The 24,752-nt window shown below is 47.0% G+C and overlaps 1 long non-coding RNA gene across 8 annotated transcripts in view; it reads left to right on the forward strand.

The window, feature by feature from the left end:
• The window catches only part of LOC106506781 (testis-specific gene 13 protein), a 539,004-nt gene that overhangs the window by 336,237 nt on the left and 178,015 nt on the right, over positions 1-24,752 (forward strand). For 2 of the 8 annotated variants that reach the window (XR_014833849.1, XR_014833875.1), the window contains exon 7: positions 1,893-4,999. The exons of 1 other annotated variant lie outside the window; for it this stretch is intronic. This is a non-coding gene — a long non-coding RNA (testis-specific gene 13 protein). Of the gene's footprint in view, positions 1-1,892; positions 5,000-6,131; positions 6,466-19,245; positions 19,382-23,863; positions 24,501-24,752 lie in introns of those variants that run through there. 5 more of the 8 variants (XR_014833848.1, XR_014833851.1, XR_014833852.1 and 2 more) reach the window with 5 other exon arrangements.

Here is a 24,752-nt window from a genome sequence, read left to right on the forward strand (position 1 = left end):
GGTATGTGCAGTTGCACCCCGTGTAGGGTTCCTGTCCTTTTGACGTTAGGCTGGGTGTTCCCCTGTCTATTGAGCAAGTTCCTAAGGTCTTGAGAGTGAGGGCAGAGGGATGCCTGTTGTATAGCATCGTTGGTTTGCGTTAAATTCTTCAGTTCAGTTATTGATGCTGTTTTTATTCATCCTCAATTTGAAGATTATATTCATGCCATGCAAGTGGTTTCCATATTCTTCTTTTTAAAATATCAATACAGTAAAATTATAAAAACATACCACATTCATGAAAGTTTCCTTCCAGAGTATAGATGCAGATGGTATTATTATTATTATTATTATTATTATTATTATTATTATTTTGCTTTTTAGGGCCTCACCTGCAGCATCTGGAAGTTCCCAGGCTAAGGGTCGAATTGGAGCAACAGCTGCCGGCCTACACCACAGCCACAGCAACGCAAGATCCCAGCCGAATCTGCGACCTACACCACAACTCACAGCAACGCCAGATCCTTATCCCACTGAGTGAGGCCAGGGATAGAACCTGCATCCTCACGGATACTAGTTGGGCTCGTTACCACCGAGCCACAATGGGAACTTCCTGGTTTTAGGAATTTTTTTTTACATGTATTCTTGATGTTTATCTTGAGCGTTCAAAAATGAGAAACATAGGAGCTGAGGTTTAAGTAGCAAATTGTCACCACATTAGAAATTAAGGGCTTAGCAGAGTTCCCATTGTGGTGCAGGGGAAACGAATCTGAAAAGGAACCCTGAGGTTGCGGGTTTGATCCCTGGCCTCGCTCAGCAGGTTAAGGAACCAGTGTTGCCGTGAGCTGTGATGTAGGTTGCAGATGTGGCTCAGACCTATCTGGTGTTGCTGTGGCTGTGGAGTAGGTTGGCAGCTATAGCTCCAATTAGACCCCTAGCCTGGGAGCCTCCATATGTCACAGGTGTGGCCCTAAAAAAAAAAAAAGTGAAAAGAGGAAAAAAAAGAAATTAAGGGCTTAGCGATGCCATGTAACAAATTACGTGAACACATTGGATCTGTTTGTTTTTATTCTTTGGTCTCATTAAGTGGAAGCTTGTGTTTTTCTCCTCCTGCCATCATGAACCGCCCCCCCCCAATTCCCACCCAAGATAGAAGCGCATTAATAGCCTGAAAATAAAGGACAGGCTTTTTCTAAGCTCCTCTTTTAGCAAACTGTCTACTAGTCCCTTCAGAAAATGAGCTCTGTCACATTGATGCTCTTTAAGAGAAAAGCAATTTTTCTTACTCAATTTGCCCAATTGTCAAGAAATTCTACTCTGCTATAAGTGATCAGGTTTGGTTAAAGTCGAGAGAAATACATACAAAAGGTCATATTTTACTCCTTTGTGGTTGGCTTTCAAAGGATGCTTTGATTCGAAAACCAAGCAGTCACTGTTAACATGATGAGGTCTTAAAACAAGTGTTTTTCTGCCCCCATCACAGACATATCTGAAAAAGGCCCCTCTTCTCCCAAACCCCAGGGATGACACTCAGAGGCTGTGTCTTCAGTGTCTCAGCGCCCAGGAGGGAAGATCATTTCCATATTTGAAATTTAGGGGCAAGCGGAAATAACTTTGTTTTTCTCAAAGGGTTAATACTCTAAACAGCTTCAGATTGGTTCACTCGCATCTTAAAATTACTTTTCTGGTCACGCGCACTGAAGGTCTAAGCATTTGTGAAATGTCTTTTTCTTTTTCTTCCTCCCGATGCTGTGCTGTTCTCTTCTGGCTGTCTTAATTACACAAGGGTTGAGAAACCAAATTAAAATTAGGCGTGGCTGGTAAACAGCGATCACGTTGCCTGCTTTCAGCTTTGCTTGTTGGAGTTACTTCTCCTTGTATCACTTTCCTTCCCACTTTTTTTTTTTCCAAAGGAAATATCATGAGCTCTTTTAGAAATACTCACAGGAAGTGAGTGTCCACACGCCGGTTATTCACCAGCTGAGCGCTGACAGGTGGAGGTACTGCTGCTGCCCTCCCAGATTTATTTGAGCATTTCCACCAGAGCAGGGGAGTACTCGGGGTATACAGACCAAAGGGGTTTTGTGTACTGAGGGAGTTGTGAGAGGAAATTGGTCATCGCTCGTCGTCGTGGTGGACAGTGACTCAGGGAGCTGTGATGAGGGGTCAGCAAGGCACGTGGCCGCCGTCTCTGAGGTCTCTGCTCCCTACTCAGGGGGCGGGCTGTCTTCTAAAAATGAATGCTCCCTCCACCGCCAGCAACGATTCTTGTGCAGTGAATCACTTCCAGAAATGAATAGCCACAGTTTTTTGGAATGAATGTTGTGAAATCCCTCGTTTATAATGGCAGGTTTTCCGTTGGTGGTTTTTATCAGAGAGAATTTCTCAAGATCAAAACGAAACCTCCTCTTTACAAAGAAAGAAAGTACTCTCGATACAGAAAGCAAAAGTATTTCCACTCTCCTCCTGACGAGCTGTCACAGAAGATCTCTGTACCTGTGTTTAGAGATCCACGTCCATGTACTTGCCTGAACGCACGAGTCCTTGAAATCACGAGTTCATTGCCGTAACTGGTGGTCTCCTATGCAGCAGGTTGCTAACTCCGAGCAGTGTTATGTGCGGTGAGTAGGTGGTAGACTCCGAAGATCATTGCTAATCCAGTGTTCGTCCTCTTGAGTCATGGATTCAGAGGACTGCCAGCAAGCTCTTAAATACTTGCTGTGCCTTATATGATTTAATGCATGGAGCTGCAAGACTCCCAGAAGCCTGTGAAAGGTTTTGCAGAGCGTGGATTAATTGAATAATCTTTTGAATATACTAGTCCTTGGGAGGAAGAAAGGATGTCTTACAGAAGGAAGCAGTTTGTGGGTCTCTTAGAGCTACAGTTACTGCTCTCCTGTATTTTAAGTGTCACTCTATCCTCTTGTGTGAAAGAAATAAATGACTGCATGGTTTAATGGAGAAGAAGTTACGCCAGCTCTTTTGAAATGAAGAGACCTTCACCCACGTGTTACTCCTCGCTGGACTGTCGTCCTCCTGCCTCTTCACACAGAGCAAGTTTCCACGAGCGAGGCTCCCCGTCTGGCAGCATCAGTGATGCGCCTCATCCAGAACCCAGTGGGCCCGCCATGGGTTACTGGCAGCACTTTTATCGAGGGGCAAAGAGAGGAAATCCAGTTCCTGGAAACAGGGAGTGCAGTTTCAGAAATCCTTCTCCCTCCCGAGTGGAGAAGTTGTTTGACCTACTGACTCATTTCATAGGAATTGGGAAAACAACCTAGTGTGGTTTTCATTGTTCATCCTGGAGGCTTCCAAAATCTGCGTCTGTGCAAATAAGATGAGCTGGAGAAAGGTAGTGTTGCCACTTGCTGTTTCTACCTGCCTGGTCTCCCGATGGGATTCAGTCTCTTGCTTCCAGCGCAAGTCCAGCCTGTGCCTGGGGCTCCGTTGTGTGCCTGTCCAGTGGTGAGTACGGATGACAGCATTGTCTGATTTTATGAGTTCTTGCTTCTAAATTTCTAAATGGCATTTCATCGCAGGAAAAGCTTTAAAGAGCCTTTTTCCCCCGGCACATTTATATTACATTTTATATTGACCTGTAGAAAATACTCTAGGTGTGGTGATAATTATAAAAAGACCACAGAACCCGTAGACAACAATGAAAGTTAAGAGTTAAGAGATGTTTTGAAAAACAGATTTTTTTTAGCGTATTGACACGAGAGCAGTTTTGATTTTGACACATTTATATTAAGTGATTTTTGGGGGTAGTGTTATTTATAACACAAGTATGGAAGATAATAGTATATTTTAACAAAATAATATAATTACTACTAGTTAATAATGAAAGGCATGTCTTTCTGGCTAGCAGCATAATGTTTACATGCAGAGGATCTTTTGATTTATGACATTTTGGTTTTAATCTACTGTTATCAAATAAGCTAAAAGTATCCAAAGAAGACAGAGTATATTAACTTGGATAAAAGTAGAAGCTGAGAGGTGCTTGAAGTGATTAATATTTGAAGTGTTAGATTATGGCCTCCGTATCATTTCATTTATGCCAAGTCCCCCAGATCATACTCAAGATATGATCTTCAGCATTGCAGCTGATGCTTAGTGTATAATTATCATAGAGTTTCTCATTCTCTTCGGAGATGGCCGAGGAGAACGTTGACTTGGTCACACTAGCGCTTTCTCTTCAGCAAACAGCGTTGCGTGTGAAACGCCTTAGAGGCGGAGTTCTTAACCTTTCCAGGGTGTGGGGCCCCTGTGAGGTTGCGATGGACACTGGAAGTCGTCTCACTACATGCACGCACAAGCATTTGCCCGCATTTTCAGGGCATTTGCAGCTACAGTGAAGCACACCCGGGACCCCGGGCGCGGGTTGCCACCTGGCATGAGACCACACTGTGATCTTTCCATCCCTTGGTTTCGCAGCAGACACTGGGATCGAAAGGGGCGGCAGCCAAGTCGAAAATAAGTCATCCTCTGTGGTTGCTCAGTGGGGATGCAAAGCCCAAGAAAAGGAGGAAGGGTGGAGAAAATATGTGACTAATACTAAACAAACAAAGAGAATCCTTAGTATTATCACAACCACCGAACAGCCCAGAAGCCCCAGACGTCTAACCTTGGGTGTTGGGAAAGTACAAGGTGAATTCCAGTGGATACTTCAAGATTCAGTGTTAAACAACTGGAGAGAGTTTTCCTTCTAAGTAATGAAGTCTCTTTTCTTTTTTTCCATATGTATGTTACCAAATTAGATCAGACCACAAACCATCTGAACCCCAGCAGTATAAATAATAACCGTTGTAACAAACTGGAGAAATGGTTCTACTTGAGCAGGAGAAATTTGGGTGGGGATAGATAGAAGGTAGCTTAGCTGAGTACACAAAGACCTTATTTAAAAAAAAAAAAAAAAAAAAAAAAGTGCCCTTCTTGCCCATCAGCTAAATTTAGGTCAATACTGTAAGGCTGTTGTGAAAGACATGATTCTTGAGTATATTAAAAGGAGTATGACATAAAAGGTTAAGAAAATAAGACTCGCATTAGTCAGACTTGTTATTGTGTCCAGTCTGAATCACATTTGAAAAAAGATTTGGGGTCATTGTGAAGAGCTCTGATACACAACCAACAGAAAGTTATACACCCTTCCCACAACAGATAAAGTAACGGAAGGTTTTAGTCCCCAGAAGGCTAAAGGATTTCTTGCTGATGGTCTTTAAGTCGCTGGAGTCTCATTTGTCTTTATAACACCCTGCCTGCTCTCAGCGAATTGCTGTGCTTCAAATGCTGTCCTGTGTGGGAACACTCGTAACACCTGCATGATAGCTTCGAAAGAGTAAAGAACGTTCAAATAAGACCAAAGAGATGTCAGGACATAAGGAATATAAAAAATATACTTCTTTGTTGATTAATAGGTAAGAAAGACTGTCTCAATTGCCAAGATGATCAAGTAAATGAGTGGCCAAGAGAAGTTATGAAATCTTTGGTTTCGAGACAGGACTAGGTGGTTCTGTTTTAAATGGTGGAAACATTTATTAATTTGTTCAACAGACTCTGAGGGCCTAGTTTGCTAGATGCTCACAGTCTGCTAGAGGAGGCTAGGATGCAAAAACAGATCCACGGTGTACAATAAGAGTCATGGCCACACAAAAACAGCATGTAACCTGCAGCCGCCATCCGTGGGTCTTCCCGACAGAGGTGGGTCTGAGTTGACTCTTCAAGGACAGCCTGTAAGGGGTTAGCTGGACCAGGGGCGCAAGCATGGTGGGGAGGGCTGCAAGCAGGAGGCATAGTGGACACCGAGGCTCAGAGCATAGGGTGTAGTGGGGGTTGTGGGGAAAGGGGTGATGCAAGGAGAGGAAGCAGGAAGCGTCATTGACAACAGAGGTCTCATGGCTGTGCCTGAAGGTGTCCACCTAGGAGCATGAGGAGACGAGAGGTACACATCAGGCGGCTCACAGGGCGTGTGTGTGTGGATCTGCGTTGGGGGGGATTGGGGGGCTGGAGCGGGGGGCACAGGTCAGGCGCAGGGCAAGGAGGCCAGACAGTAAGGACACCACTGGCGGTGGATTCCAGAGACTAGTGAGCTGAAAAGAGGGAGAAGGTGAAGTCGGGATCGTGGCTTAGGTTGTTACGTGGTATCGTTCACACAGTATGACATGTGAGAGGAGAACCGGTTTGAGGGGCGATGAGGCAGCCTGCGGACCTGTGAGAGCACATAGACGGAGCCTGGCGGAGGCAGGGGCCGGAGTGAGCCGGGAAGGTGGTTTGCGTGACAGGCTCTGGACTTGAGATGCTGGTTAACAACAATGCGAAGTCATCCATGCTCTTGACTTGTGTGAAGAGCTGTTTCTAAAGCAGTGGGTCACTCTTCCAAAATTTTTATATGATAGTTAAAAATTTTTTCTAACTTTGAGTGAAATTTTAAAAAAATATGTAGAATAAGATAAAGAAGAAATAAAAATGATCTCTGATCCCATCCCCAAAGCTCTGTTAATATTTGTGTTTATTTCCTTCTAGTGTTTTCCTGAACACGTGTGCATGTACATACACATACAGAGTTGCCAAATCAGCATCATTCTGTATAGGCATTTTTTATAGTCCACCTTAAATGCACATTTTCTCCAAGACATTTTCAGGGGGCATTATTCTGTAGTTTCGGAGTATTCTGTTTCCTTCCATTTTTTTTAAGCCATTTTTATATTACAGTAATTTTCCCCTTTTTGAGTATAAAACTTTCAATTATATCTTGGCTGGAATTTTCCTAAGAAGTTTTTTTTTTTAATTGATATAAAGTTGATTTATAGTGTTATACTAGTTCCAGGTATAAACATAGTGATTAAAAATTTTTATAGATTATACTTCATTTAAAGTTACTACAAAAGAATAGCTGTATTTTCCTGTGCTGTGTAATGTATTCTCGTTGCTTATTTACTTTATGAAAAGTAGTTTGTTATCTTTTAATCCCATACCCCTATCTTCTTCCTTCCCCCTCCCCGCTGGTACCTACTAGTTGTTTTTCTATATCTGTGAGTCTTTTGTTATATATATTCATTTATTTTATGTTTTAGATTCCACATATAAGTGGTAACATGCAGTATCTGTCTTTGACTTACCTCCCTAAGCATAATACTCTCTAGGTCCATCCATGTTGTTGCAAATGGCAGAATTCCTTTCTTTTTATGGCTAATATTCCATTGTATGTGTATGTGTGTATATATGCATACATATATACCCCCCTCATCTTCTTTATCCATTCATCTGTTGATGGACACTTAGGTTGCTTCCATATCTTGGCTATAGTAAATAACTCTGCTATGAGCACTGGAGTACATGTATCTTCTTGAACTAGTATTTTCTTTCTCGTTTTCTTTTTGGATATATACCCAGGAGTGAAATTGCCAGATATTATTTTTAGATTTTTTTAGGTTTTTTTTTTTTTTTTTGGAGAAACATCTATGATGTTTTTCCTAGTGGTTGTCCCAGTTTACATTCCCAACAGTTTACAAGGGTTCCCTTTTCTCCACATCCTTGCCAACATTTGTTATTTGTCAACTTTTTTTTTTTTTTTTTTTTTTGGCTTCACCCACAGCATATGGAGGTTCTTGAGCCAGGGATCGAATCTGAGCCACAGCTGTGAGGTATGCCACAGATGCAAGCTACACCACAGCTACAGCAGCGCTGGATCTTTAATCCACTGTGCCACGGCGGGAACTCCCTTATCAACTTTTTGATGATAGCTGTTTTGCCCAGTGTGAGGTTATATCTCATTGTGGTTTTGATTTGCATTTCTGTAATAACTAGCAGTGCTGAACATCTCTTCGTGTGCCTGTTGACCATCTGTATGTCTTCTTAAATGTCTATCCAGGTCTTCTGTCCATTTTTTAATCAGGTTGTTTGTCTTTTTGATGTTGAGTTTGTATGAGCTGTTTATATATTTTGGATGTTAACCTCTTATTCATCATATCATTTGCAAATATTTTCACCCATTCAGTAGGTTGTCTTTTCATCTTGTCGGTTGTTTCGTTTGCTGTGACAGTAATTATCCTTCTAATATAAATGAATCTTGGATGTATTTTTAATAATTTCCTTAGGGTAGATCACTTGCAGTGAATTTATTAAGTCCAAGGAGTTGAACTCTAAAGATTCCTGATACCCTTTGCCTGTTTGTTTTCTAGAAAATTTGTGTGAAGTTATACACACATGCTCATCTTCATAATCTCTCAGTGAGTGTAATCTTTTTTCAGATCTTTAGACAAAAGCATTACATTATTTTTGGTTCATTTATTCAACCATTATTTAACAAGTACCCACTTTGTGCCAGGCTTGTGGCAGTTTTTAATGGCTATCAGTGAAGTTTAACGTTTTTATGTGCTTATTAGAACATTGTTTATTTTTGTAAGTGTTCTGTTCACGTCCATTACCAACTTTTCTATTGGGATGTAACTATTCTATAATTTACTTAATCTTTTCTGTATGTAGTGAGAGGGAGATTTGTGGGAAATATTTCTCCCAGCTTCTTTGATTTTTAGTTCTGCTTATGACCTTTTTTTTTTTGAGATATAGAAGAATCTTTACATTTTATTTAGCTGAACAAATGATTTTTGTCTGTGTTTGTTTTTTTTTTTTTTTTTTTTTTTCTGGGGTGACTTCCATTACCTTGGGTTTAGGAATTCCTTCCCATGTGGAAGTTAGAAAATATTCATTTAATTAAAATTTTTTAATTTCTTGGAGAAAGCCCACCAAATTAGAAGTAAAGTCTGAAAAAAAAAGATCTGAATAGATCTTTTTTTTCACACAGTAGATCTCTCAACATTGTGTGCTGAGTCATCTATATTTTCCCAGTTAATCTTTGATGCTTCTTTTATGTTTCAAAACCTTGTACTGTTGTATCTAGCTGCAGGAGTCCATGAGTTTTGGTGGATATTAGCACCCGAGTGGAGGATATAATACTTTTTTCCCACATTTTATTACAAAAATCTCAAGTATACAGCAAAGTCTAAAGAATTTTGTAATGAACCCCATATATACACCAACTGGATTCCACAATTAACATTTTAGTAACTTGATCATTTATTTATTCATGTGGTAGTTTTTAAACCTCCCGAATCATTATTTGAAATCAAAACTGGACTATCAAAGACATTTTCTATCATTCTGTTTTTTTTCTAATTTGTAGCTTTGATTTCCAGGAAACGTTTAGCAATTTATATTAATCCAGTAAAAGAGTGAACGTCACAATAGATACCAAGAGAAACTGGTTTGTTATGGTCATTTAATTTGTGAAGATGAGTTTGACTTTTCAGGGTTCCAACGATAAGTTTGTTTTTCAAACATAATTCTCCATTAAGGGCTTCGTCCTCACTATAGTACAGTTGCTTTTTGTTCTTTTGGCTGAAACTGAAGAGGACATTGAAGAAAGAGATAGAAAGGCCACAGAGTAGACCCCGAGATGCTTGTGGGAGTCTGTGGTGGGTGGGCCTGTTGGAGCTGGTGAGGGGGCCTGTGGGCCACAGTGGGCTTTGAAAGACTTTTGCCGGAGTCAGGCCACTTTCCTGAGCGGCTGTTATCAGGCTCTGCCACAGGAGCCCTTAGCGTGAAGGCTGCTTTGCCCAGGGCAGCCTGTCCCAGACCTGCCCTACTAATGTTTGGCTTTGAGTGTCTCTGGTTCACGGCAAGTGATTAGGTCGAATAAACCTTAGGTCAAGGAGCTTAGTCACCTCTTTCCAGCCTAAATGACAAGCACCCTGAATTCCCATGAGTTTTTGGTGCTTGACGGCATCCTGGCATAGACATTGGTTTGCAAGCGTGTCTTAACAGCAAACTGACCTGCTGCGTCTGCCTCTTGGTGCAGCATACAAGCAGCCAATGGAAAAATCGGCAACCTGCATTCAAAGATTTGGCCTTGGTCACAGTTAAAAATTAACCGTGGTTTAATTTTTGTACTGGGTTGTTCCCCCCCCAATCCAAACTCAATTTCCTGTTGCAGAATAAATTGATTTCATCGCGTCATATGGAAGACTTCTTTTCTTTATCCCAAACCTGTGATTTTAATGTAGAACATTGAATGTAGGTCAGTATTCACCTCTTTCTCAGAAATCTGGGAAGACAATTTTGGGTTTTTTTTTTTCACCCCCAGTTTCTCTGAATAATACTCCCCAGGTTGTTAAGAGCATTGATAAAGTTCCCCAGCCTCGGATCTAGAACTGGAATGTTAAAGCCCTTCGCGCCTACGAAAGGAATGAGGGCGTTTCCCGAGTTGGGCCAGAGAGGAAACCTCACTCACGGGAAGCTTCTGAGCGGACAAGCTGCTCGACCTCCGACCTCCTCCGGGAGACTCAGCCCGAGGTCCAGCGTCACCTTTGTTCTAAATTCTCTGCTCTTCATGAATGGCGGATAGTATTTTAGAAGTCTAGCCAACTAGTGCTTTGAAACGGAGGGAGAGCTACACTGAAAAGACTTAAGGTAATCTAAATGGATGTTCTAGTGATGTCAGTATTCAGAAGAGAGATCCTATTAGAGTGACTTTTCAGGAAAAAAAAAAAAGTTCCGTAACCTGAGTCCCGCCCCCCCCCTCCCGCCACCATCCCCTCTCGCTTTTGCACTCCAGCAAGACGCAGCCTGTTGCTTCCCAAACCCGCAGAGCTGTTTCCTGTTCCTGGCCTTTGGGGAAGCCCCCCACCCTCCCAACTCTGCTGTCCACCTCCCCAGACACACCCTGCCCACAGCCCAGGGCAGCCTTCCGCGCCACAGATACACTGGTGGTAAAGGATGGAGTGTGTTTGGCTTGCATCAGTTTGCCAGGAGCAAGGGAGGGTAGCTACAAAGCACTGCTCTAACCTGTTATTTTCTGCACTATTAAAATGTAAAGCAGGCTGACATAAGAATCCACTCTTCTCCACCGGTCACCACCATAAGATTTATGAATCATTTGCTAAATCCACCGCCAGTTTTAAAATCCGGCTCCCAGGCTAGGTCTGCAGGAAATAAGCTTGTGAGATCATAAGTGCTATGGAGTAGGAAGTTATTTACTGGATCCTGCAGTGTTAGCACTGGGAATCCCAAGAAAGCTGCCTAATAAGCTGGGTTGTACCCATTTGGAACCTAGTGTCTCCAAAGGTGGGGGGGGTGAACATGTCAGAAACATCGAAAATGAGTTTAAATTAAAGCCTGAAGTTTTTAAATATAAAGCAAAGTTTGAGTACATTAGCTTTTAAGATAGAGATGCTGAAGAGAAACCCTAATGAAATACACTGTGGTGTTACTCTCAGGAATTAAAAATAACAACAGAGGACACAGTAACAAGGTTTTAGATGGATCAAGGATTCTTTCCAGGATGGAATCTTTATGATTTAACTGAGGGCCCTGTCAGAAATATTACCACTTTGATTATAAAAGTGTCAAGAGTTCCCATCGTGGCTCAGGGGTTGGCAAACCTGACTAGTATTCCATGAAGATGCAGGTTCAATCCCTGACCTCGCTCAGCCGGTTGAGGATCCAGCGTTGCCTTGAGCTGTGGTGTAGGTCACAGACATGGCTAGGATCCTGCATTGCTGTGGCTCTGGTGTAAGCCGGTGGCTCCGGCTTCAGTTGGACACCTGGCCTGGGAACCTCCATATGCTGCAGGTGTGGCCCTGAAAAGACAAAAAGACCAAATAAATAAATAAAGTATCAGTTAGCTGTAACCTAGTATGTACCAGTCATGACTAATGCAGGATCCCAGGTCACTGCAGTTGTATTTCCTGTGGCCTCAGTGTTGCAAGATCAGGATTAACAGGGATAATTCATTCCTGTGTTCAAGCCTCTGATTTTTCATTCATGGAAGCAGTAGGTGAGAACGGACCTCAGCCCAACACAGGTGCAAGAGATGAGTAATAGTAACAACAGTAGCTGACACTGTTAGCTGGGCACCGTATGCCAGGCACCAGGCCAAGTACTTTACGTGGCTGTCTGTTTTAATAAACAATCCTGTGTGGCAGGTTTTATTACTATACCCATTTTACAGATAGGAAACTGTGGATTAGCGAGGTTACATCATTTCTTCCACGATTACACAGCTAGTTAAGTGGAGGAGCCAGGATTCAAATCACAGCACTCTGGCTCCTGAACCTAAACTCTTCATTTGTATCCTATTCGGTTTCCATAAATGACTCATCTTCTGGAGGTATTGTTACCCTTTGGGGGCCACTCAGTTTCATGTAGGCAGTTATCTTTTGTGGTGGTTTTGGTGTTTCAGGGAGGGTGGATGCAGCCCCAAAGCTGGGCATCTTCATGCCTTACCTTGCCCCAGATCACCTGGTTGGTTACAGCTTGGCACTAATGGTACATCTTACCACAACCCGCCCCCCGCCCCCCCAGGCTCCAGCCAACATGCTGCTGGTTATAAGACAAGAGTATGTCCGTAAAAGGTAATTAACAAAGCAACTATTCCAACTACAAAAAAAAAAAAAAAAAAAAATCGGTGTAGCCAATGATGGAATCCCCTTTTCTTTTATTGCTGGAAATGAGTAGAAGCTCACAGTACCTTCCAGTCAGTTCAGGCCCTATAATTTAAGTGCATGGTTAGGACCCAGAAATCTGTTGTCTTGTGATACTGTTGCTGCTGCTTGACTATGTAACACTTCTGTCAGGGAGGCTGGTTTTGCACTGATGTGGTCCAAAGGCCCTTCGTGCATTGGTCTCATCCTTACCCTACTCGATGGTCTCTGGTCCAGCCAGATGAAGTTGGAGGTGCTCGCCGCCTGCGTGGAAGCTCTTTCCTTCCCTCTCTTCCTAGCCAACCACAACTGTTCGCTTCAGCTGAAACCTCCCCCAGGCAGCCTTCCCTGACTGCTCAGGACTGGGCTGAGTGCCCCGCAGGCTTCCACAGCGCCCGCCCCCTGCTTTCCCCTCTGTGCGCACATCACGCTAAGTTCTAACTTCCTGTTGGTTTCTTGTTTGTCTTCCCCTGGTTGCACTGGTCCCATAAGAGCCAGGATTGTTCTCGTCTACTTTTGGATGAACACCTTGACACACAAGGCAGTGCCTGACACATAGCAGATGCGCAGTAAGAGTTCCAGTGAGAGAGAGGTAGAAATGACATACTCGGTGACAGTGGAAACTCACAGATACAGTGGCTAGTGTTGACAACTTATAAGGTACATGACCATGTTGCGTTACTGAATCCTCACTGCAGCTCTGGGAGGTCAGTTTCTTTAACCCCAGCCCACGGACAGGGAAACATCAGCTCACCCGGTGTGGGAAAACCAGGTCTTGAGCTTAAGTCTCTGACCCCAGACTTTATGCTGTAACATACCAACCATGTGAATATGCCAAGGCCAGTCTTAATACAGGTATTGGCATCTATGACAAAAGCTGTGTGTTATTCGTGTCCTTACCAAGGCGACCCAGAGAGAGAATCAGCAGACTTTAATTTCTCTCCCCATCCTTCTTGGCATCCTCCCACCCACGATTCCAGCAAAAGCCTTACTGGGACTTGGGGTGGATCCTTTCCAGGTTTCAAGGTGTTGGCGGTGAATCTTCCGTATGCAGGCCAGGCTGGCTGCCGCTGCTCTTGTTTTCTGGGGGGTAGAGCTTTTAGAAAAATGGAGGACAGTCCTTGAGCACCCTGAGTAGGTAAGATCCTGGGGTGTCAGGGAGTGAAAAGTGAGCAGGGAGAGAGGTGTGTCTGTCTGGGCACCGAGAAGGTAAGAGGATGCGAGTCGGGGGCTGGTTCACTTGGCAAGTAAGAGGCTGTAGAGAGGTTGCTGGCTGGAGTGGGCCGTGGAATTGACCAGTTGAATAAATCTTGACATCGGACTGGGGTGTTCTCCACAGGCCTGTGGGGGGCAGGGGTGCAAGCAGGTGAGCTGGCAGCGTCTTGGACACACAGAGCTGGGTGTGAGTGACTCACCTGGAGCACAAGGCCTGCATCATTTCCCCAGGAAGGTAGCCCATAGAACACAGCAGTGTCAGACGAGGGGAGAGTGATTTGGGGCAGCGATTCCTAAACTCAAAAAGTTCAGAGGTTCGGAGTTGAATACTCAGTCCTGCTCCACTCCAGGCACTCCTGGGAATGTCGTCAAAGAGAGGGATTTTTTTTTTTGTAATTCTAGGGCCGCATCCACAGCACATGGAAGTTTCCAGGCGAGGAGTCGAATCAGAGCTGTAGCCGCTGGCCTACACCACAGCCACAGCAATGCGGGATCGGAGCCACGCCTGCGACCTACACCACGGCTCATGGCAACGCCTGATCCTTAACCCACTGAGCAAGGCCAGGGATTGAACTCACAATCTCATGGATACTAGTGATGTTCGTTACTGCTGAGCCACGATGGGAACTCCAGCGAGGCATTTTTAATTTCATATAGAAATTAACTTTGCCACCACGATAGAACATGAGACAAAGTCTATGAATCCCTTCAGTGGTGGTTTGAAGTGCCAGCTAGGAAGGTCTTCTTTGTGCCTGGTTATCCACAGTAAGAAGCTCTCTGGGCATTTGTTGCGGTTTTGCTTGGGGTGGGCAAGGTCATGATGAGATGGGAGATGCGGTCAGAGGCACCTTCCACGGGACATTCAGAGATCGGAGCAGCTAGGGGAGGTCAAGGCAAGCTGGCGTCATTGTTCATTCAGTTGACAAAGATTTCCTGAGCAGCAGCTGTGTGCCAGGCACCAGGGGTGGGGGGCACCGAGAAGACGACGGTGGTATCTCTGTCAGGGTGAACTTGATTAAATGCACAGAAAAGCAGTCCAATAAAACTCAGACTACATGAGACGAGGGGAAAGGTGCTTCATGATGGAAGGGGGCCTTCCCTTCAGGTGGTTCTCCGAGCAGGTGATTTCCAAGCTGAGAGCTATAGGATGGAAGGAATGTGTCAGCCGAGGGCTTAGGGGGAGGGTCCCAGGCACAGAGCACAGGTCCCCTAAAAGGCCCTGGAGTGGGGAATGAGTCTGGCCTTTGAGGATCGAGAAGGCAGATGCGCCCCAGGTGAGGAGGGGGCAAGCAGGTTTCGCCCCTCAGAAGCCTTCAGCTTGGTCCGATCTTGCTCTGGCAGGCGTCCATCCCAGAGGTCCCAGGGAAGCGCCCCACAACCCCCAAAGTGTCTCCAGCCCAGGCACCCAGGCTCTTAGGAGAGGCTTTGTCCCCAGGAGGCTGCCTGCCACGTTGGTCTTCTGTGACTATCACTTGTTGAGGGGACTAAAAGGGGATATACAGCAAAAGCAGATTTCAGTGGAACTAGTAGTTAAATCAGGTGCTAAAAAGTGTTGAGAATGTGCCCAAGGGACTATGAAATGACTGTAAATGGAACTGGCTTTATTTTGTTTGGGTTTTTTTTTTTTTTTTTGCTTTTTTTTAGGGCCAAACCTGAGGCATATGGAAGTTCCCAGACTAGGGGTCAAATCAGAGTTGTAGCTCACACCACACCGCAGCTCACAGCAACTCCGGATCCTTAACCCACTGAGCGAGACCAGGGATCACACCCACATCCTCATGGATCCAGGTTGGGTTCATTACCACTGAGCCACCATGAGAACTCACTAAATGGAAGTGGTTTTAAAACGAGTGATCTGCCTGCCCTCCTGTGGGTACAGCAAGGCAGCAGCCATAAAACGAAAACCCTGGTCAGTTCCCAGAGTGAAACCTGCAGTCTTAGCCACCTAAGTCCTGGGGCAGGTGGTCCCCTGAGCAAGATGCTGTTTCCCTAGGGGTGGGGGTGGGGGGCTTTTTCTGACGTTAAAGCTCCTCTAGTCTGGGACTCCCAGGTGGGCAGCCTGGTGGCCTCCTGCTCGGCCAGCCCCTCTCCTGAGCCCTGTGGGGGGAAGCCCCCTCCTCCCCGCCGAGGGGCTGCCCCCACCAGGGTCACCTTCTCTGCCTGCTCTTTGAATCACCTCTCCCCCATTTTTGAAGTGATCTTTGAACTTGGGGGCTTGGGGCAGGAGGAAGAGAGCACCAGAAGTGTTGTGTAAACACTGGTTCTGATCCTTCTCAACTTTTACTACCTGTAAGGACAGGTGGACGTGGAGAAGCTGCTGGCAGGAAGGGCCAATTGTTCTCAAGGTTATGGGTTATGCAATCGAGCAGAAGAGCTTTGAAGCTGCAGGAGGAGGTCAGAGCAGCTTGTCCACAAAGCATATGACGCAGAAGTTTCCCTTTAGAAGAACTTACTTGCTTGACTCTCGTTAGGAATTCCTGTGCCAGCATTTAGCTGGATCTCTGGGGTGAGTCGTTATCTCCGGTCTGCAGTTAAAGTAAGGAATTTCTTTTAAAGGACCCTACTTCCGGAGTTTTCCTGAGATGCCAGGCTGAAGCGGGTACCTTCAGCACCTATTTTTGTATAGAATGTCGTTTCATCCGAGTCTGTAACCTTGTGCTCGTGTCCGTGGGAAAGAAAAAAATAGTGAGACCCTTCTTTATCCAGTTACGAGGCGGAGGTAGACGGTGATGTCATAGGTTGTGTGGACCCGGCTGTGCTGAGCTTGCGTCTGGGACAGTGACCAGACAGACCAGAGGAGAAGTGGAAGGTATTTTTAGCCCCTGGGGGCTGCTCTGGACGCCGCTTCTCCGGGCGCCCCAGTACCTCCCGCGGGGAGATGCGGCGCAGGCGCACTGGCTCTCATGCCTTCCGCCTCTGAATCATACCGTAGAATATTCGGGAGCCCTGGTGGGCTGCCGACTTGATGGCGCAGCTTTGAGAGCCACACACTTCAGCCCAAATCTGAGACGTTGCTGGAGGGCCTCTCAGCGGGCCCTGGGTCCCTCGCAGGGACCGGACCAGTCCTCTTCTTCCGAAGTGTGGTTTTCTCTGGAAATCCGGGCCTGGGTACGCAGTTCACTCCTTTTTTTTTTTTTTTTTCCTGCGTTGAGCTGCTCCAGGCATGCGTGGAAGTTCTGCTGCTGAGAACAGCATGACCTCTGCAAGTAGGTTCTTAAAATCTTTGGAGAGCCGGTTTGAACCGCGAGCAGTAAGTCAGCTGAAAACTTCTGTCAGGTTATGTACATCAAGTGCAGCTTTAGAAAAGTGATAAAAGGAAGGGATCCTGTCTGGGGTACGCAGGCTGTCCCTAGAATCACTTTTGCAGGCTGAAGGGCTTCTGGATGTGATGTGGAGGGTGTAGGTCAGTTTCCGAATAAGTCGGCTTCTGCTTGGCTGGTCAGGGTTTTGACTGCGGGCCAGTCCGTCTCTCTGGCCGTGGGAGTGAGCGGTGCCAGTAGGAGTGTGGAAGACACCACGTGCTGTGTGGAAGAAGCTCTGGATGAGATTAGGAGGCCGGATCCTTGTCTCTCTCCTCCAGCTGCCTCCCCCGACCCCAGTATGTCCCAGCCTCGAGCTCGAGTGACCCTGGCGGGTTCCTGGGCCTCTCTCTACCCCCGTTGATAAGTTGAGGCCGTGTATGGCCTACAGGCCCCGAGTCAGGCTGCCTGGGTCTGCATCCAGGCTCTGCCCCTTGCTGGCTCTGTGACTCAGGGCACATGAGCATTTCTCAGTGTCTTGGTGCCTGTTTCCCCATCACTAATGGGAATAGTACCCACTTCACAGGCTGCTGTGAGGCCCAATTGGGTTAAAGTGTGTGGCCTGCCTGCAAGGCGGTTGGCCTTTCTTGGGATGGCTCACAAATGCCTCTTCCAGTGAGGGAGTCTGTTACTTTCTTCTACCTCTTCAGGCAAATGGACCACCCGAGAGGTCCCTAGAGGAGGCAAAGCAGGTGATGACCAGGGAAGCCAGAGGGGCCCTGGGGTGGGTCTCGGTGCCCGCCCTGTGCTCTGCCTCCCTCCCTGGTCTCCCCAAGAAAAGCTCAGCCCGGCAGAGCACAGGCCCCAGCAGCTCCCGCTGTTAACTGTGCAGGGAAGACAGATCCTCAGGTGAGCAGCGTCGCTGCCCTGGGGTGCTGCCCCCAGGCCCACGGATGCCCAGGCAGCCTGTGCCAGTTTTCTCAGTTTTCAAGTGTCGTGGTCAGACTGGGTCATGGGGGCCAAGCTCTTTACTAGCTGGTTCCCCTGATGAAAACTCTTTCATTGAAACGCTTCATTCCCGATCTACATTGTTTCCAATCCCCATGCTCTTCTCTGAGGGCTCAGCTGGCTGCCCTTCAGAGAGCCCAGTGAGAGACAAGTGTAGTAGTTTCATGCAGCTTCCCACCTCCCTCTCCAACCGCCTGGTACTCCGTGGTTTCTGCAGAGGTTCTCAGTAGGAGAAAAGTTATGTTTATGGGGCACATTCAGAGAGCTTGTGCCTCCATTCCAGAATTTGTTTGGAGGCTCTGCCCCACGTGGTGGAGAATCTTGTTAAGTTCGGGTGGTTCCCTACAGTTTCCACTAGAAATTACGTCTTTAAAGACTGCTCTGGGCAGGAGAGTCTGGAACTCCCTGCTAGAGACCTTGGGGACTGGCAAGGGACATCTACGAATCCGAAGAGGGGCTAAGTTAGGTGAGCAATCTGAGAACAGAGGCCAGGCTTTATTGCCTTGTAAATCACAAACCTGAAGTTTTGTCAGATCTTTGGGTAAGGGGAGAGCCACCCTGAATAGATAACCCTGTCCTAAATTGCCTTTGCAAGGACCTAAAATATGAGACTATTGAATGTTCTTCATTATACGTAATTGTTAGTCCAGGAGTTCCCATTGTGGCTCAGTGGTAATGAAACCCACTAGTATCCATGAGGACGAGGGTTCCATCTCAGGCCTCACTCAGTGGGTTAAGGGTCCAGTGTTGCTTTGAGCTGTGGTGTAGACCAGCAGCTGTGGCTCTGATTCAATCCCTAGGCTGAGAACTTCCTCAGAACTTGAGAACTGTGCCACAGGTGCAGCCCCTGAAAAGCAAAAAAAAAAAAAAAAAAAAGGTCAGTCCAAAAACCTGGAAAAGGCCAGCCACTTCTGGTGGTCACAACCAAGCAAAACCAAGTGTTCCCAGTTTTTTGCAAACAAACCAGAAATCCTCTCCCTTCTCCCTGGAGGGGCCAGCTCTAGAATAGCTGTGTGAGCCTGCCCTCTTGTGGCCAAAACTGGCAGTGCGTATGTAACCTATTGCTGGAGCCTACCTGAAATAGATTAATTTTGAAGGTCTTTTCAAAAGATTTTCTCAGTGACTCTCTCTCTACACATGTCACTCCATCTCCAGTGCTGAATCATTGTGCTTTGGCATCTTTCTAATCCATATGTTGCCCTCTTTTGCCTCCAAAGTCAAAACTTTCCAATAAGTTCTCCCACTGGTTTCCTAACTGATCTTTTTAAAATGTAAATCTGATTGTCTTTCTCTTACTCAGAGTCCTTTAATGGCTCCTCCTTTTCCAGGTTCCAGTTTTTCTCTCAGAAGATCCTGAGGCCTGCTTCTCTTCCTGGACTGTATCTTTACCTGTGCTTCTCTCTCTTCCTCGTCTGTTCACCTGCTGACACCTGCTTATTCCTACCTAGGATTTGTCTCAGGTATCACCTCCTCCAGGGAGCCTTCTGCGTTATGTTAGATAATGTGATGTATGTGATGTAATTGAGAGAGGAGACTTTTTCTCTGTATCACAGTGTCTGGCATGTTACTGTCGCTTGCTACTCGTAGAAGGAATAAAGAAGACAGGATAAAACAGGCGAAGACCCAGATCACTGAGTGTTCCTCTTGGGTGTGACGGAGCTGGGCCGAGAGTAAAGGCACGCAGCCGGACAGTGCAGGTGGAAAGGTGCTCCATCACCTGTCACCTCTCAGGGCAGCCCCAGTCCCCTCTCCTCCTGCCCAGTCGGTCATCTTTGAGCATGCTTCAGCCACACCACTCTCACTCGAGGCGCTTCTGTGGAAGAGTTCCAGCTTCTTTACCCTGGCTGTCCGGACTCTGTCCACCTGGACCACACACCATTTTTGACATGTGCCCTAGCTAGCGTCCATCGTCTAGGACTCAGGAATTATTTGTTGATGGTCTTAACTACTAGGACTCAGGAATTATTTGCTGATTTGCTTAACTACTTACTGACAGACAGTATGGCAAAAGCGCATCCTGAAGTGTCCATTAAGACGTATGCTAAACCAACTATACTTTAGTTTTTTGAAAAGAGCAAGGAAGGAGAAAAGACGTGAGCTTCCGACCATCTGTGGGTTTGAGGCGCAGTGCTGGCCGCAGTGCCCATTAGAGAGCTCTGTGCCTGCACAGAGCTGACAGCCCAGCCGGGGAGGAGACGGAACAGTGCAGGCCACGCTAGGGAACCAGCAGCAGAAATGACCGTGTCGCAAGGCAGTGTGTGGTTAATGGCCAGACACACGGCTCAAGAATGAATCGTGTAGGTTCTCCACTCCAAAAGGACAGAAGCCAGCCTGGCCGCCTGTTGACCCACGTCACACAGCACAGGTACCCTGCCAGTCGCGCAGAACCCACCCCCCTGACTCCAAAGCTACAGAAATACTGAAGAGAATGTGCCGTTTGTCTCTGTAGCGCCCACATTCCCTGAAAGACTCTCTCCTCCCCCCCTCCCTTCCTTGTCCAACTTTGTCCCTCCTTTGAGAGGCTCCTCTTCCTTTCAGAGCAGCCTAGAGACCCTGAGTACAGCCTGCTGACCCTGCAGGCAGCTTCTGCCATGGAGTGGAGGGCAGTGCTCGTGCGCTTCTGTCCTGTGAGGGACGTGCACCGCCGCAGGGACCGTGTCTTTTCCCTCCAGCACCTGACGCTCTGCGACATGGAGCACATGTCCCTTAAGCGTTTGTCATTGACCGAAAGGACTTAACACGTTAGAGGGGCTGAGTAACATGGGTTGGCTTTATAGGGTTAAGACATGAATGCTGTGAGTGCAGAAGAGGGTGACAAGCCAGAGTGGTCCAGGGAGACTCTGCAGAGCAAGCAGGGAATATTGGGCTGGGCCTGGGAGGCTTCGTACATTTAAAATGGGCGGAGAACCCCAGGTGGAGTAGCTCTGTGCCTGTGATTGCTGCCAACCCAGCTGGTCTCTCGAAACAGGAAAACAGACCAGAGGGAGGGAGCCCTGCAGAGCCAGGCAGTGGGGGCAGCTTGTTTTAGTTGGAGCAGAGGGTTTGTCTAAAGGAAGGAGAGAGAATGCCCTGGCAGAAGGATGGACTTAGGATGGATTTAGGTGGTGGAAAGACCTCAAATGCAGCGGGGTATCTTGTCGGCAGCGGGCGCTGTGGATTACTTTTGACAACCACAGTGACCTGATGGAAGTGGTGTGGAATGTGGGAGCTGCCCTGTGGCCCTGCCCTCAGTTTGCATCACAGCCCATGGTCCAGGTGGTCACCACGATGCTTAGGACCCAGGTGTGAAGCCCCTCGACTGCACAGCGCTTCACCTTGCGGGGCTGGACCTGCCGTAAACAGCGGCTCTCCTTCCGGCATTGCCCTTGACCTGGCTCTGAGCTGTTGAGGCTTTGGGTCCATTCAGCTCTGTCCTGTCCCTCCACCCTCGTGACTGGCAATGACCCGGAAGGGGGCAGCACCCCCGCAGCAGGTGGCCTCCAGAGCTGAGTCACTGCCCTGGGAATGGTGCCCTGGTGAGGCTGGCTCAGGCAAATGGGCGAGCTCTCCGCCCTGGCAGAGCCCAGAGCCCAGGAGAAATAGATTCCTTGTGCATCTAGAGGCATCACTGAGCTGATAAGAAAGTGAAGTAAAGGCAGCTGGAGACCCAGAAGCAAACTGTCCCAATGATAGTTTCTAGCTGGGTCTTTGGCAGAGTCCAAAGCATTTTTCTCACAATTAAACGTACGGGCCGTGGTTGTTTTATTTGAACACACCAAAATTATCCATTTACGGATACCCTTAAGAATGGAATGCAAAGGAGTTTAAGATAATGTCTTAAGATTCTTTTTGACCTTGTAAATTACAAGCGCTTAAGGAATGAGCTTAAGGATTAAAATGATCTGGAGAGTTATTCTTGGAAATTAATAAATGAAGTTTAGGTCTTTTTTTTTTTAACACGTTTTCTTTATCATTCCTAAATACTCTGATGGATGTTGTTTTTTGAAAATGATCCTGCTTTTAATTCATCACAGAGAAGATAGAAATATAGTGTTGCTTTTGAAAGGAGGGTTTTTTGGGTGGTTTTTTTTCCCCTAAGTCTGGCTTGTTTACTACACCAATGAATAGAGATGACCTCAGTCTGAAAAAACAAGCTAACCATACTCTCTCTCCTTGCCTGGCAAAAAAGGCCTTTATCAAGTAGCAAAAGACAGCAAGTCAGACCACCAAGTCATCATTTTAGCTGATTAGATTTTCCAAAAGACAGAACAGTAAGCTCTCCACGTTTTCACTGCTGAGCAGTGGCTCTTGGGAAATACTCCCAACTCAGTTTCTGTAAAACCTTAAAAAGTCTGGTGACAGTTACTCAGACAGCTGCCCGAATGCAGATGCTACAGATGTGGTTGCCCATGCCCTCGCCCCTGTGAGATTTCAGAATGGGAGAAAATAGCATCACGTCTCTTGCTTTTTGAGTACGAAATTTTTTAATTAAAAAAGAAAAAAAAAAGCCGAATTCTTTGTTCCTTTACACGCCCAGTTAATTCTCTGCAGCAGAAGTGTCCCTGGGGGCCCAAACCCAGTCATCTTCTCGGGCAAATGGCCTTGAGCGCCGCGTGTCTGCGTGCTCTCACTGTCCTGGGGTGGTTTTCAGCAAGTCCCTGGACCTCAACTACTTAGTTCCCAAAGATGCTGTGAGCCTGTGACTTGGAAGTTGGGTTTTTCTCTGTTATGTTGTTTGTTTACTTTCCATGAGCCACACAGAAATCTGGTTGGACAGTCGAAGGGTTCCCACTTTCTCTCCGGGGAAGAATTCAAGCGGATTCTACCAGAGACCAGAACCATATCCTGTCTCCTACAACCTTTGTGGTTTCAGATCAATAGAGGCCAAATCGAAATGCATTGGAAGTTCAATTGACTTTAGAATCCACTCCAGTCCAAAGAATCTCTAGACTCACTGCATTTGGGCGTGTGGTTTGGGGAAAGAGGATTTTTTTTTTTTTTTTTTTTAAAGGAGGGTAGCTTTATTCTTTATTTTTTGACCTATGTGGGAAGGGAGAACTGACCTGATTTGGGGGAGAGGTTACAAAAAAGTCAATCCCGGTGAAAGACTGGTGAGCATTCTGCCCCCACCTGAGGACGGCCTGCGCCTGTGAAAAAGCCGGGGAAGGGACCGACATGACAGCGTTGACGCATCCTGGCGTCAGAAGGCCTTGGGGAAGCTCTCAGGCCCTGATGAGTTAAAAAGGCAGAGGCAGCCAGTCAGCGAGTGCCCGCCTGGGCACGGATTTGTTTATCCTGCCCTTCTGAAGTCAGAGCCAACATTCTTCATGGCTTTGAATGATCCGGAATGTTTCTCTCTTGGCAGGGCCGGCTTTGCACACACGGGCGTGTGTACGACTCAGGCCCCCGAGATGTGGGCCAAAGCAGAGCCAGCCTCAGCCGAGGTGTCGCATCTCAGAATCGTCTTGTTTTAGAGCAAAAGGGAAACTGTCACACACAGCTGCTTGTGTCAGAGATGGAGAGACCGAACCTGGGTGGTGGTGGCCAGAGGTCACGGAACTGGAGGAGGGCCAGCGGGAGCCAGGCCGCCCGCCTCTGACCGCACGGCTCCTGTCCAAGCCCGGGAAGAGGCTCCAGGGCGCCCTTGGCCTCCCAGCGGGAGAGGCCGCTGCCCTTTGAGGAATGCTTAGAAAATGACTTGGGTCAGAAAGGAGAGCCTCATTTTTACAAAATGAAACAAATCAGTCATTTATTCGTCATAGGCAGCTTTCCCCAAACTTCCTTTGTCAGTGCGGCCAATTTATTAGCTCCTGGGCTCCCAGAAATAAGAAAAACACTGTCTCTATCTGTGCGCCAAAATGGGAGACTCGACCTACTCCCCCCCACTTTTCTTTTCTCCTTTTGTAGATGAGAACTAACTATTTCACGCTAGTTCTTAATAAAACAAACGCCGACTCCTTCCCGCAGGAGACAGAATTGAGCAATGTTCTGAGAACACGCTGTGCTCCTTGGGGCACTGAGTCAATGTGCTGTTTTAGAAGATGCTCCAGAAGCTTGGAAGTGCCTCTTGGGAGCGAAGCAAAAGGGGTGGAGCCGGGAGCAGTGACTCACCCTTCCTGCCTGGCGGCGGCAGGGAGCCTCCAGGAGCCTGGAGGAGAGGACTCAGGCCCCAGGAGTTCCCGCTGGGCCCACGCGCCTCCGTGTCCTCTGGCCCCACCACCTCTGCACCCATGAGAGCCGCGGAGGAAGCTCTCTCCTCCTGGCCCTCTGCCCGCCGCTTCCAGGAGCCCTGGGAGGACGATGTATCTGTATAAGGACAACCTCCTGAGCCGAGAGACGGTCACTTACCTGAGGAGGAAGAGCCAGTCAGAGCTCAAGGGCTGCAGGGGCCTTCCGGGAGGCGCTGGGGCTGCATCTATGGCTTTGTTGTTACCAGCGAGAAGCGAGTCCCTCAGTCCCAGTAACAGTAAATGCCAGCTGCCTCCCAGTCCAGGGAGACGGTGCCGCCGGGAAGACCAGCCCGTGACCAGCTTCTAGCATGACTTGAAGAAAAAAATCACCATGTTTCGTGCACCTCATCACCGGTGTTGCCTTCGTCTTTCAGGTGAACCAGCGCGGGGAAGGAGAAGTGCTTGGCGTGTCCCCCGCCCCGGCCTTTCCCGGGGATGGCGCTCCTGGGCCCCGAGCCCTCCCCGAGCTGCACAGAATGTTCCCCTAGAAAGGCCTGGGCCTTGGTTTAACTTCCTCGCATTCTTGAAAATTCTGGCTGTCTTGCATTTGTACGTACTTTAAAAATTGTCATCTAGCTAGTGTCTCAAATTTTAAGGCGTGAGTAAAATTCTTTTAGCAGAAAATT

This window comes from Sus scrofa, chromosome 18 (assembly GCF_054392235.1).
Source record: "Sus scrofa isolate SSC_HxYL_T2T_F1_AM1 chromosome 18, Sscrofa_HxYL_maternal_Yorkshire_Landrace_v2.0, whole genome shotgun sequence".
NCBI lineage: Eukaryota > Metazoa > Chordata > Mammalia > Artiodactyla > Suidae > Sus > Sus scrofa.